General features: G+C 38.7%; 1 protein-coding gene across 18 annotated transcripts in view; it reads left to right on the top strand.

Annotated features, from left to right (window-relative positions):
• The first annotated feature begins 2,035 nt into the window (after positions 1–2,035).
• The window catches only part of LOC108723300 (bromodomain adjacent to zinc finger domain protein 2B), a 154,662-nt gene continuing 142,070 nt past the window's right edge, over positions 2,036–14,627 (top strand). For all 18 annotated transcript variants that reach the window (XM_018448919.1, XM_018448930.1, XM_018448924.1 and 15 more), the window contains exon 1: positions 2,036–3,023. The gene's annotated coding sequence lies outside the window, so the exon portion shown is untranslated. The remainder of the gene's footprint in view (positions 3,024–14,627) is intronic.

The raw sequence follows: 14,627 nt of genomic DNA on the forward strand, positions 1-14,627 counted from the left end.
TATTGCATAAAACAAGAATAGAATAATGGAAATAGTGCTAATAAAATATATTTCCCCGAACGCATCCCTAATTGTTCGTTAGTGATTTTAATTTGGTGTAAAAAATTGGCCAATCATAGTCGATTATTCTCTTTACATTCGATTGTGATTAATTAATGTTTTACAACTTGAGGATTACTACATCCATTTTAAATCAGAACTAATACAGAATAGCGCGCGCGGGAGGAGTTAAAATAAAATATTTAGAGGATTTCCTGAAAACCTGGACGCTTTTTAAAAAATCGTCCCGGACGTCCCTTAAAAAGAAAAGCAGGGAAAAGAGGACGGATAGCAATCCTGCATAAATTATCATTCTATATATAACTAATCACGCCGATATCTCACAACTTTATTGCTAATAAAAAATACATAGTTGAAAAATTTGTGTTAAATTTAACACATTTCACAACGGTCCAGCAAAATCTTTGTGTTAATTTAAAATAAAATATATATGTTAGAAAATAATATTATGTAAAACATTAGCATCAAAAATATGACACTGACACAATTTGCTTACAAACTGATGTGAAAGCATTTTCTTCAGTAAAATTAATATTTAAAATATATTGAATTAACACATTTTATTCATTCCTCTTAAAATTCACATTTTAAAATACATTATTTTTAACTATTTACCTGCTTATAAATTATGCTATTTTTACACTGAGAAATGTTGAATATTAATTTAATACAAAATCAATAAATAAAAGAATGGCTACGAATCAGTTCAACTACTTAACTGGCTCGCAGTCCTTTTATTTATTGATTTATTCTGATTGAGCCATATTAATAATTTATTTAATACAAAATGTTCAAATAACACAATTACATTATGTTAAATTAACACTCGGATATGTTAAAAACAACGCAAAAATTTTAACAAGGACTGGTTTGGATACAAATACAAAATGTTTTTTATTGTGTAATATTTTCGCACCGTAAATAATTTTATGTTTAGTTCAGCGATCGCACGTACATATTTACACACACACACACGCACGCACGCACGCACGCACGCGTCTGAGCGCAAGTTCTTCGTATATACCGCTTCCGTTGGCGCCTAAAAGCGATTAGAATTAGGATTGCAAAAATACGATCTGTATAAAAAATCTGTATAATTGCGTTTATTACTATACTTTGACGAGTTTTACGGGGCACGTTGTAAATACGGTTAATTAATCAAGCTCGCAAATACATTTTCGCCGATGTTTACTTGAAAAACATTTGAGTAAAGAATCGACTCTCGGTTCTAATACGGGATTTGTTTTATTGGATGCGCGCGCGCGCGCACTTCCAATGCAAAATGTAAATAACTCGATGTACGCCTCGGCGAACCAATTTTTTTCCCTCCGAGCGTACTCCATTTCCACGATCGCATCGCAACGAGATGCGGGCACAGGCGAATTACGTCGAAACCGATCAGAATATTACCCCGACATCGAACTTTTGCCAAACGTCGTGACAACCCGACGGTGTGTTCCCTCTTTACACCCCTTCTTTCCGTATGCGCCTTCAATCGCGCGCGTTGTAACGACGACGACGACGCAGTCGAACGAAGGACAGGGCGGGAGGAGGAAGGGAAGCAAAACGGCGTTGCCGCGATCGCGTCGATGTGTATCGGTGGACACCCGTTAGATGATGTAGGAACGGGGGGGGGGAGAGACCGGTGGTGGGCCAGGTGGTCCGTCGGTGCGAATATCCATTATAGATTCGGCGGAGTGTAGCTGTCGTATCCGCGCGCGGCTTTTCGGCGCGTGTCGGTGTACGTGTATGTGTGCGTGCGTGCGTGCGTGCATTCCGGTTCCGTGATATTCCGATCTTCGAAGAGCACTAGCGTCGCGAGCGCGCGCACTTGCCTACGTGGGTGTGTATGTGTGGGCGCGTTCGCGCGCTCCGCGACCCGCGCCAATGGGCGGCCGTTTAAAGTTGACGAGGGCGCCACCGTCGGTGCTCGCGGCGCCACCGGTTCATTCCGCTGTCACTCCGCCATCGGTGCCCGCGACGTTCGGACGTGTCGAGCGCGAGAGACGTGTGACCGTGCACGGCCTCCTCCGGTGATCCTCGGGCGGACAAGCGCGAGCGGAGCTGATCGACAGTCGAGTGCGAGTTCATCTGTCGCGTCCCACGCGTAACGCGATATACGTGTAGTAACAGCGGGCGTTACGTGTGTTATCTGTCCATCTACTGCAGTGCGTCGAAAGTGCGCGGGGGAAAGAGAGAGAGAGAGAGAGAGAGAGAAAGAGAGAGAGAGATAGGAGAAGTTTGACGCACGAAGCAGAGAGATAGAAACAATAGATTATCCTCTGTGCGATCTATCCGCGCTCGTTCGTTATCGCGTCGGGACATCAAACGAGATCGAGACAACGGAGTGAAAGAAAAGGAGAATGTGAAGACAGTGCGAGGCAAAGTTTTTTTCCTTTTGCTTCTATCTCCGCCTCTTGTTCTTGTCGCGCGAAGATTCGCCGGCTCGTATTACTCCGGCTCCGTGAGCTTTGGGCGCGGAGTGCGCGGGGCTCCCCTCCTCGAAAATCCTTCCTTCGTAACTCTCAAGTGGGCCTACGATCGGTGCGTTTTCAGCGACGTGACAACATAACGGGGATATAGCGGAGTGACGCGGACGGGAATGGAATCGTGTTGACGGAATAGCGGTGTTCGGGAATAGGAGAAGAGAATAAAAAAAAAAGAGAGAGACACTCGCGAGCGACCGGACGACGCGACGCAACACCACGCAACGACGCGGCGCGGCGCGACGCGATCCGACTCGACCCGACGTTCCCATTTCGGTTTTCGTCGGCCGGCGTGGAAGTCCCACGGAGTGAGAGAGCGACCGACGGTGATGCCCGACGACGAGCTCTCGTGAAAACGCGGAAGGTGACACGACGCGTTTGTGCGTTCCAGGAGTAAACGGCCCCGACGACCTCGCGGGATTCCAAGGAGAGTGGGAAGGAGCCCGGACCGTGCGCTGCTACAGGAAGTTCTCTCCCGTGAGTTTTGTACAAAGTGTAATTCTTCTTTTTTTTTTCTTCTTTCATCTCTCTTTCGCTCACCTTGACGGTTTACGGCCGTCTCGCTCGTCCCGCGAATTCGTCGAAACGTTACGAAGATAGTGCTCCGAGTTATTTCGGTTCAGGTACGTGCCGGTCACGAAGAGCGACGCAATATTTTGCACGACGCAGCGAGATATCAGTGAGCGTTTTTCGTAATAACGATAACTACCACCGCGGTCCTTTTTACGATCGAAAATCTCGTTGCGATATTTGTATCGTCGTCACGCGGTTTCTCAACCGCATACTTTGCTCCAAACGAAAAACAATTATAATTCTGTTAATTTGAGGATTTATCGCAGACTTGTCGAATTAAAATCTCGGAGCAACTAAATAATTGACGGAGTAACGTCAGTTTATGAGTCAGCTTGTAGAGCAAATTCGAAAAGTTGTTTAAAAATTAACGTACGTTAATGATTTTAAATAGATGGTAATTTATATCCTACTTAAATTTATTTTATTGTTTCAAAGAATGTGATAATTCGCTACGTTGATAGAAGCGACACAGCTTAAAATTAGCAACTTTTCGGAAAATAAAGTACTTTTTAAACTCTAAATTGGAGCAACGTTTTAATTAAAACAGCAATTGATAGAATTTTAATTAGTACACTAAAAAAAAATGTACTTAATTTTTTTAAAAAATTGTTTGAATAATACTAATATAACATTTATTTACGAAACATAAATATTTGCTGAATAAAAAAATATAATAATTAAATCAAATTAATACATTCTTGTACCAAAATAAAAAGATGTTTGCATTAGTAAATATTCAACTGGCACTATTGAAACAAATATTTATTAAAATTTCGTACATGTTTCTCTCAGAACTTATTAAAATTCTTTCAAGAAGAGATGAATCACGGGAAGCAAAGTGAAAAATCGGAGTGTAAGCAAGTAAGCGATATCGCGATCACAATTACATTCCGATAAATGCAGCATCATCTATCTGGTAGAAGTAGAATATTGAAGCTTTAAAGAAAAATAAGAAGAAGCGAATGCATAACTTTCACAGTCGCTTCTTCCTACGAAACAAATGATTATTTGTCACCCGTGTGCATTATGCTATATGATGACGTCAAGAAAAGGACGAACGAATGAACGAATGCACGCACTGCAAGTGAAATATGTATGTTTGCATTTCCATCGTAGCGCATGCATTCGGTCGTTCCATTACGCATTCATACGGTAGTGCACGTGAACGAAAAGTACTCGTAGAAAAAGAGAAACAGGACATTATTTTCGTTTCTCCCTCCTCTCCTTCGCGCGTTCCAGACACTTTGGATTTTGATGTCGTTTAACTTCAATCTGTCGGTCCATCTGTTTTTTTTTCTTCATATCATTGTCATACGGGCCGAAGAGTCTTTAATAAATTGTCACTAGTTAAATTATTTAGTAAATAGCCATTGGTCGAGGCATTTTTTGTTAAGCTATGTGACAAAAATAATACGTTTGGATAATTGCTGTACAATTTCGTATTTTAACGTTTACTATTAAGTATTACGTAAATACCTTGCAGACTGACTAGTTTGAGGTACGTCGATTTGTTATCGCACCTTTAGGTAAAAATTGTAATCTGGTAAAAATGTGGAAGTGGAATTAAATTGGCCACAGTTAACGCTAAGCGACATTTAATGAGAGAGATTTTAAAAATTCCCAGGCGCAGTACCACGTCATCAAATGATATCGAGTAATTTCGTTAATGTCGGTAATGCAATGGCGTAACGGATCGTTTCGCGCGTCCTTCGAGGAAGCTCGTCCTCGAGGGAACGACGCGCGTGGAAGCGAGGCGAGTAATTAGACGTGTCGCGCGAGAAACGCGTTCGTTAGCGAATGCGGTTCGATTCTCCGCGAAAATCTTTCCTGCTACTTCTCTACGTGCGCAAGGATCGAGGTAGAAATCTCGTAGAAAAGGCCATACGAGAAGCAATCGACGTGGACGCGTTATCCACCGTTGATATCGACTCTGATTAACGCTTTTCCGCACTTACGTAACCCGTGAGCGTTACGTGCAGCAAAGTATGTTACGGAAGCCCGACATTACCGAATTATGCATCCGCCGTTGTAACACGGATCTGAAATAATCTGAAGGGCAAGGGGTTGATTCTTATATATAGTACGTCACTGCAGTATTGCAGATTTATTCTACGAAGTAACTTTTTCTTATTAGATCGATCCGTGCGTGGTTTTAATACTACTGCACACACAATAATTCAAATTTACAGTTTTTTAAAACATAAACACATTCAAATAATGATTTGTACGCAACATATAACGTGAAGAGTGGACAGATATTTCTTCATAACTATTTTGTATCTCTTGATTAGGTTCAAGGACTTTAACTCTCGGCATTAACATCAATTGTCAATTGTTTCAAATCTTTAAAGGTATCATTTATACTTTTGCCAGATTTTGTGAGATTGTAAGAATTTTGGTAGATAAATTTAAATCTGTAAAAATAAAATACAATCTGACTTCTATGGTGATAAAAACTTGTTAAAGTTTTGACAAGTATATTAGAATTTTTTCATATTTTTGTAATCCAGAATAATAAAAAATTTTCTCTGTTTCTCGAAGATCCCTTTTATTGACAGAAGAGTTAAAATTCACATTACTGTCGGAGAGTTAAGTTTCATTAGTTTTCCTGCAAATTCATTTCTAAATCGTCGAGCGATAAAAAGTACAATACCGTCCGGCATACAATTCTTGCGAGATGCATCTACAGTCCTTTTCGTCGTTCTCACTAAGCCGGCAAAATCGAGAGCCATCGGTAACGGATCTGCCTCGGTTTCGTGAGCGGCTTCCTTGCGGCGTTTTACCGTTAACGACCTAAATCGGGCGGCAAGTAGCGAGAGATGCGCGCCGTTTCGCGAGCTGCGAGGGCACTTCTTGCGACAGTCGAGAAGTTGTGGTCAGGTCTCTCTTTCTCGTTTTTCGTCTTTTCACGTTTTTCCCCGTTGGAACATTTAACGCAAGAATCTCGATGCGCTCGTAAGGGAAATTCAGAGACGCTTCCAAAACGATCGACTCGCTTAGTAAAGACTATTTTATCCTCGTAGCTTTGTTCTTACAATATTCGTTCTTTACTAGTGTTCATTATCGATGGTGAAATAAGTTTATATTTAGGATAATGCAAGTAAGTATTAAAGTAAACAAGTTTGGAAGAATTAACTTTGCACGTATATTAAAAATAAAAACGTGTTTGTACTAATATTTATAAATTACACACATTTCTTCAGGAAATAGGTCAAATGCACATTGACAGTAACTTTACTTCGATTTGTGTATGTATAAATAATTAAAATAATTAAAATTGTATACATGTACATAATTAAATAAAAAATTAATTAAGTTAAATTTATGAAGTAATAAATTCATGAATAATTTGTAGTGATGAAACTGTTTTGTATACACATTTTATGTACTTAAAACAAGGAATGAGTTTTGTCTGTCGCCGGAAATTACGCACAAGTTTGCAATTCGCATAAAGCTCTGTAACGTGATGCTGTTCGCTATTGCTGTATCGGGTAGCAACATACGCAACGTCTACGTGAACTTATTACATGATCTATGTAGATTATGCATAATCCATAAACCGTGCGTGAACCGTACACACTTCTGCTTAGCTGTGGATCTAGCTTAACACGGGAGAACACACTGCTGCGGTTTGATCGATGAGTACACACGTCTCGCCTGCCGATGAGTCGTATCCGAGTATATCGTCAGTTACCTTGCTCGTCCGATCGATGTTTGTCTCGGTCGAATCGTAATCGGTATCGTGAATCATTCGCTGTGTTCTCGCTCTTTTTTTTTCATAGACCTCATAATGACGCGGCGATATCGAATTAACCTTGCAACTATGATAGCGAGTCGTTAAGTAGATCATCCGAATGGGAATTAGTATGTTTCAAACTTAGTAAAAATAAAGAAATGAAAAATCGTATTTTACAAGAAAACTTTAATTATGACGAAATGATGGTAAAACTCGTATTTTACGAGAAAACTTTAATTATGGCGTTCAATGGGAAAAAGATGTTTTCATTCCTCAAATATTCGGCAAACGGATAATTCGTATAGAGCGACACTTGTTTAGAATATTTGTCAAGTGAACGCATCGTTTGCGACCGTTTTTAGCAAAGACATGGAGTATCTGTATAAATAATGTATCAAAAATAGTCAATAAAAACGAGAGAAAAGAAGCATGAAGACATCCAATCTCCCTGTCTTTCTAAGATGATTGGTTGAATAGTAAGAGATAGAGACTGGCCATCTTTGCGTTCTATCTCTCTCATTTTTGTCGATCAATTTTACACACGGATGACGCGCAGTCCGTGTTCTATGTCTTTGGTCTTTAGGCTATTAAATTCTATCTTCTTTTTGTTTTTGTCGATGCGGGAAGGTCGCGTCTTGTCGTGTCGGAGGAATATACGGAGCCACGCATACAGACCGCACGTTATCGGTGATAGGTGCGCCTTGGTGGTGATTAAACGGTCGATAACGTGACAGAAGGCCGCGCGCGACTATAATCTCTCATTCAGTTGAAGTTTTCGTTTTAAATTGCGTTCACGTTGTAATCGACGCGCAAAGACGACTTGCTTTACACTCCATGACACGCTGATAGCAATACAAAAATTAACTGAATATCTCGGCGTATTCGATGATGGATGATTTCGTGTGTTGTCGACTTTCTATCTTAAATTCTGAAAAGTACGGTTGGGAAACACGTCGCGTCTCATATCTCAATCATGAAGTCGTACATACAAATAAATGCACAACAACACGATTAATCACTTGCTCAACAGCTGATTGATAATGCAATTGCTTCAGATACACGGAACGTAAATGTTATCATTCAATCATTACTGATATTATCCGGTTTATAAAAAATTAATTATAACTTTGTGTATCAATTTCTTTATGTTAAAAGTACACTTTAATCTATTTAATATTGTCAACAGTATTCAAGATTAATTAATTATTTTTACAATAATAGAGCGTCAAATCTCGAGTAAACACGAAAGAGCCGAGCTTGTTGAAACGAAAATTTACGTGGACACGTAGTAGGCTCGCAGGCCATGAACGGCCGTTTAAAACGCGTTGCTTAGCAGGCGGCCCATTTCGCGCAGCGGTCGATCGTCCTACGAAATCGAAACGTGACTAATCGCCGATGGCGAAGAACGCCATGGTGGATGTACGACGCAGCTGATATTTATCGGTGCTATGAAAAATGGCAACGTGTAATGTACGAACGTTGGCCTTCGTGATCGACGACAAAGAGATTTCTCTATATCCGAATCTACAAGCGTTACATTCGATCGTCTGTGCGCGATTTAATATTGTACGTGGATTCATTATCAAATATTAAATTTCTTATAGCGCGTCAATTGACAGTTTGAAATTAATTAATTATTGACTTCAGCTATTTAAATATAAACGTGAGGAAATGATATCTATCTTCATTTGCAGAAATAATCTTTATTCATTTACACATTTTTCCCTATTTATATGATCGTCGAAAATTTAATTCACGGGAATTATATGATTTCTCTTGGTCAACGAATTCGAAAAATATGTGGAAATATGAGATATTTTGAGAGAAAAATTCCACTTACAAATATTGCTGTTTCTAATTATGAAATAATTTTTGTAATCGTCGATAGCGTCTACTTATATAATTATAAATATAATTTAAAACATATGTTCTATAATATACGCACGTATAAGAATGATATCGACTATTGCATTCGATTAGTTCACGATATCTACAGAATCTCGTGATCGGCGTAATCTGTACACCGCAATTAGCATACATGAATAAAGAAATCATCGTCAAGTCTACTAGCTAGCACATTATGAATGAAGACGTATTTATGTGTGATTTGATTCATTTATAATATATATTAACTTTTATCATCGGAACAGTAGATATAATTTTTGTATGTGAATGAGGCTTTTAAAATAATTTTATTTATAATTATATACTATATTAATAATATTTATGAATCTACTATGAATATATATAAGCAATAGAAGATCCTTCATAATCATAAGATACTAAAGCTGTTTTTAAAACGGAAGCATAATATTTTCCATCGGTATACATATTTATCAAGATTAAGAAGAAATTAAGAAATTCTCCAAGAGAGAATCACAAGAGATATATTAAAGATTGTAACAAAGAATTCCTCGAGCGTTTCTTAACTTAGATATCCTTTCATTATGCTCTATAAATCCGACGAAATTATATATGACGACCGTCATACGCGTTTCTTTGACGATCCCTTTCTCCTTATCAAATGATTTTGAAATAACATGCACGCTCTCAGAAAACGTTAAAGAAATTTGACATACATAACATTTTGATTGTGGATCACAATTCGCTCGTTAGAAACGATTGGCGTTTCGGATAGAGAATGAAACACTCATCTTTTATAAGTGTGTGTCAGTATACATATTCGGGTTTGAGGAATAGCCGTGTTCTAACTTTATATTTTATTTAACCACGAGAAAAGTTCCTCATATTAATTTCGAAATGCATGAACATACACAAAGGGATTACAAGAAAGCGTTGCAAACTTATCACTCTTATCATATGATACTTTAATATGATACTCTAATGCGAAAATGTTGTCCCAACTTTCACAAAATGGCACGTAATCGTAATATGAATTATTTATTAGCGTCATAAATAGTTAAATAAATGAAATAACTATACAATTATCGCCAATATAAACGCTAATGTTATACATTCTCTTTCTCTCTTTCTCGTCTTCATTAAATTGATCGAAGTTACAAAGCGCACAATGAGGAGGCCGCCGCTCGTAGTTACGCCTTCGGATGATTTTTAGTCCCTTATTACAAGACCCCATACCAGCTCGGTCACGCAATGACGTTCGTATCGTGGGAGCCTCGGATTCGTTCGCGCGAGAAGGCGAGCAAAAGGTATAACATGGAGGACAAAGAACCGTGTCGCCGCGATGACCTGCGACGCGCGTTTCGACGGAAATCGATCCGGAAAACGTTGCCGCACGCGTCGTTGTCGTCGCTACGTGCTCGCTCGATCTTTCCTGAGCGTTTCTTTCCCCGTGCCATCTCTCGCGCAGCCTTCGCGCTGTTTCAGGGAGAGAATAGGGAGTGAGAGCGAGAAGGGCTCTCTTTCTCTTTCTCTTTCTCTTCGATCGTTCTACCTCGCTTGCTCTCCTCCCAAGCTTTGCCGCTCGTCGGTTCTCGAGGGACGACAACGGGGCGAGTTCCCGAAATAATCGTGCGTATCGATCCCCGCGCGACCCGTACAGGGTGAATTTATTCTCGTGCACGGGGTGAACGGAGGAATGAGAGGAAGGGAGGGACTGAGCGAGCGGACGAGCGTGCTCCGTTACTTAATCGCTCCGTGTTCGAAATGGGGGCCGTCGCAACGGCCATGTCGTCGGGGCTGTCGCCACGTGTTTTTCCAAACTTAAGCGCAAACGGAATGCAACGCGAGCAAGCGAGAATAATAAAAGAAATTCTCGACAGGATTCTGACAGAGCTGTATGAACTAAAAAATTCGAGTAATATCATATCAATTACAAAAAGAGACCTTCAAAAAGAGTCTGAACACGAGCCACAGTTTTATATGCAGGGGGAGGGGGTAGTAAATTTTTAATAAAAATCTACGAGAGAGGAGGACATACATTGACTGTCTCTTTCTCTTTCTACACTATCCTTTTCTCTTATATATTTCTTTCTCTTAAAAATTGTTAAAAAATGACAAACCGATCAAAAGTAGCTTTTTCGTATCCAAATTTTTATTAGAAGGTCTTTATAAAAAAGTAATGAAAAATATTTAGAAATGAGGACCCGACATATATAAATATTGTAAATTTCGTAAAAAGTAATTGGTATTAATACATTATTTTGAACAGTAAGTTTTTTTTCACGCAAGAAGTACTTATACGATTTCCGAGACAGAATTGCCGCAATACTTCAAGCATAGCATTGCGAGTTGTATTGCATGAATGTTTCAACCGAGTGACACATGAAAATCTCAAGTTGAGTTAAGTATGACCATTTCCGCGTGGCTGTCGTAGTTGCGAGCGTGCGGAATTTTCCTGCGTCAGCTGCATCGAAATTAACGGTGTAAGATTACCTCAGCGGGTCTTATCGAACGAATGTTTGAGTTGCTGTGCGTAACATTTCCGTTTAACTTTGACACTCAAAGCCGATTGTTACTTTATAAATATCCTTTTTACTATGTAAATGTAAAATACTATGTTATTAGGTACATTACATAGCATTACGGTGTATTAGTCATTAATTTGTTAATGCTTAACAGTTAATAGTTGGGTTAGTTTTTACAGTTAATAGTTAGATAGTAGGTTTTATCAAAATATTTACTGAGAATGAAATTAAGAATTGAGAAAATAGTTATGAAAATATCTAATTATTTTATTTTATTCTAAAAGATACAGAGTCAGGGGAAAAGAAAACATTATTAATATACACTACATAAAATGTGAAAATAATTTCTGCAATTTTTTGCCGAGAAACAAAGAAAGAGAAAGAGAGACATGTCGAAAATCACAGAAATGAATATTCGAGGGACTTTGTGATTCGTTTGGCGACTTCGAGAAACTGCTCTTGCTTTTAGCGCAGTTTTTTATCGGCCTCTCGCTCCGTCAAATTCAGCTTCCTTTTTTTCTGAGTTCATTGTTTCGCGCGCGCGCGTTTTGTCTGCGCCGTCATGTCGTATTGTATTCATTGTTTGGAGAACGAGTAAAAGAAGAGAAGGTAAAAGAAGAGAAGGTCGCTCCGTGGTCCAACTGAAATATATTCAATCGTACATCTCGTACAAATGTCGTTACGCTAAGCTAATCTTTTATTAGCAACTCGTACAAATCTGTATTTCATTAACTATGTAATGTCATTTTATAGAACGATATTTTCTCTTTTTTTGCCAAATGAGATTCGAATGGCAGACAGATTTTAGCTTAATAAAATCAGATTTAATTTTATATGATGAGATGAAAACTAAACAGAGAAGAATGGAGTAAATTTTCGTAAATTTGAAAAAGAATGTAATTTGTAATTTTATGCACATATTAATAATGTATTAATAATTATAAATATTGACAAATACTGTTTGAGATTTAATATATATAATTGGAATGAATTTCACGCAAGTGCATTCGAATCACTCTAATCATTCTACAGGTAATGTTAACCTGTGAAGCGACCATATTACGTATGGCGTTCATAAAGTCAAGGCTGCGTAAGCAGGTTTCCGAATATACAAACAGTGGTCAACCAAGCGTGAAATTATCTCTTTCTCTCTCTTTCTCTCTCGAATGGAATATGCAGAAGATAATTCTAAGATCGACTCGTTCCGCTACTGTTTTATAACTGCTCGTGAAACCTCAGTATTATTTATCGGTATGTTTGTCGAGGCGTTTTATAACTCGTCTGCATTCTTTTTTTTCTTATTTTGTGTAATTATCGTATAATATAAAAATGTAATATAATATAAATATGATTATTGATGCGGAATTGTCAACGACAAAGTTACAAAAATTATTGGAAATAAAATAAATCGAAATATGCTCGGAAATTACATTTTATGACTTATATTGACATAAATTCCAATTATTCATACATTATTATAGAAAATTGTAGATTTAATCATCGCTCTCTATTAGTATTTTTTTTTAATTCAAAATTGTCCACGTTATTTAATATCAAAAGTTTTTTCTTCGATAGCATAATTAGCTCGAGCAGTATTTTTCTTCAGGGACAAGAGGAGACAATACAGCTGTTTTTTCTAACTAAAACTTTTGTGTTTATAAGCAACGGGTTGCATTTTAATCCGTAAAGTGACACTTTCAACGATACAATGAAACCTTTCTTGACTCTAAGGTAGCTTCACGAACATCTTCGAGCTAAAATCCAAGATCCATGAGCGAGCGACGTTCACATTCGTTCGGTTGTTCATTCGTATGAGCGAAGCGAGTAGACTCATCGCGAAAGACCTTCCCCCGAAACAGGCGCACGAAACTCGTTTTAGCTCCATCCTCGTAGAGGCGGATCTCGCAGCGTTCCTTTCCCCACAACAACCGTCCGGCACACACATTTCGTCCAGAAGTCACGTCGTGTCGTATTCGTTGTTCGGCGAGACGAACGAAGCGGGCGAGAGGCGCGGTCGAAAGGGAGGAAGGCAGGCGATCGTCTCTGTCTCGGTAGAAAATAGGCGCGAGGAAACTCACCAACTCAGCACCGTACGCTGAAATCATCTCATTTGTCTCGTGATACGATAAAACATCGCCGCGGCACGTATTACGAATTGTTGATTGGATCAAATGGCGTCATGTTCGTGCTCAATAATAGTTGTTTTCATTTTCATACAAGTCATTACTGAGTCTAAAAGTATTTTATACTCAGATAATGATGTTAGTTGCTTACTTTAGGGACAAAGTTATCGCGTAACGCACAAGATTATAATCTTATTTTTAATATGAGTTAACAAGCCCATTTTTTTTATCAATATAGATTAACTTTAATCTCGATTCAACTTACTTTTCACCTTTTTTTAATTCTTAGAACTAGAAAAGAATGAAGAGTTAGTTGAACTAACAATAAAATTAAAATTAAGTCTCGAGATTGTAAATTGTAAAATTCAATTGAATTGTCTGTTGTCAGAATGAAAAGGAACGTGCATTCAACTATGGCTGCTTTCCTTTTAGGAGACACAGTCGACACCAGTCGACACAAGTGTCGTTCTATCTTTGTCACTCTCTGAATGTCAAGAAGGATAGAACGACGCTTGTGTCGATTTGTATCATCAAATGGAAAGCAGTGTAAGTCATTCATATGACGTCACAAATGAGAATTATCTGTGGTGCAAATGAAAAGCAACTGACATCTTGATTGTACTGATACTCATGCCATTTAAAATAAAAGTATTTTTTTTTTTTTATTTAAGCTCCGTACAAAAATATCCGTGAAACCTAATGCAGAATTAAAAAGTACAGGCAATAAGAACTACCTATCTTTCTGATAAGTTGAAATCTGTTATCGTAATGTTAAACATTACGTTACGATTTTCCTCTTGTGTGTGATGTAAGTTTATAATTACGTACAGACTTCAGTTTACGATCAGTATTTAACGTAACGTAACGCGTTACAGATGTCTTGTACGGAGAGCTTTAATCATCCATAGTTGTCGTACAGCAATTGTAACACTGTCTTCTTTGCCTCCTTTCCCCTGTCAATATCGTCCACAATGTCGCTTCGATCGTCGTGGAAATTCGATTTCTGTGCAAACGAGTGAAATCAAGAAGAAAGCGCCGGCAGCGAAACGGATCAAGGAGAGTAGAAAGGCCGCACGTCGTTGAGTGTATCCAAGCATGTGCACGCGTTCCGCGCACGTGTGTGTGTGTATGAGAGGGTAGGACAAGGCGGAGGGAGGGGTGTGTGTGTGTGTGTGTGTGTGTGTGTGTGTGTGTGTGTGTGTGTGTGTGTGTGTGTGTGTGTGTGTGTGTGTGTGTGTGTGTGTGTGTGTGTGTGTGTGTG

This window comes from Mycetomoellerius zeteki, unplaced genomic scaffold, assembly GCF_001594055.1.
Source record: "Mycetomoellerius zeteki isolate Tzet28-1 unplaced genomic scaffold, Tzet1.0 scaffold228, whole genome shotgun sequence".
In the NCBI taxonomy this organism is placed as follows: Eukaryota; Metazoa; Arthropoda; class Insecta; order Hymenoptera; family Formicidae; genus Mycetomoellerius; species Mycetomoellerius zeteki.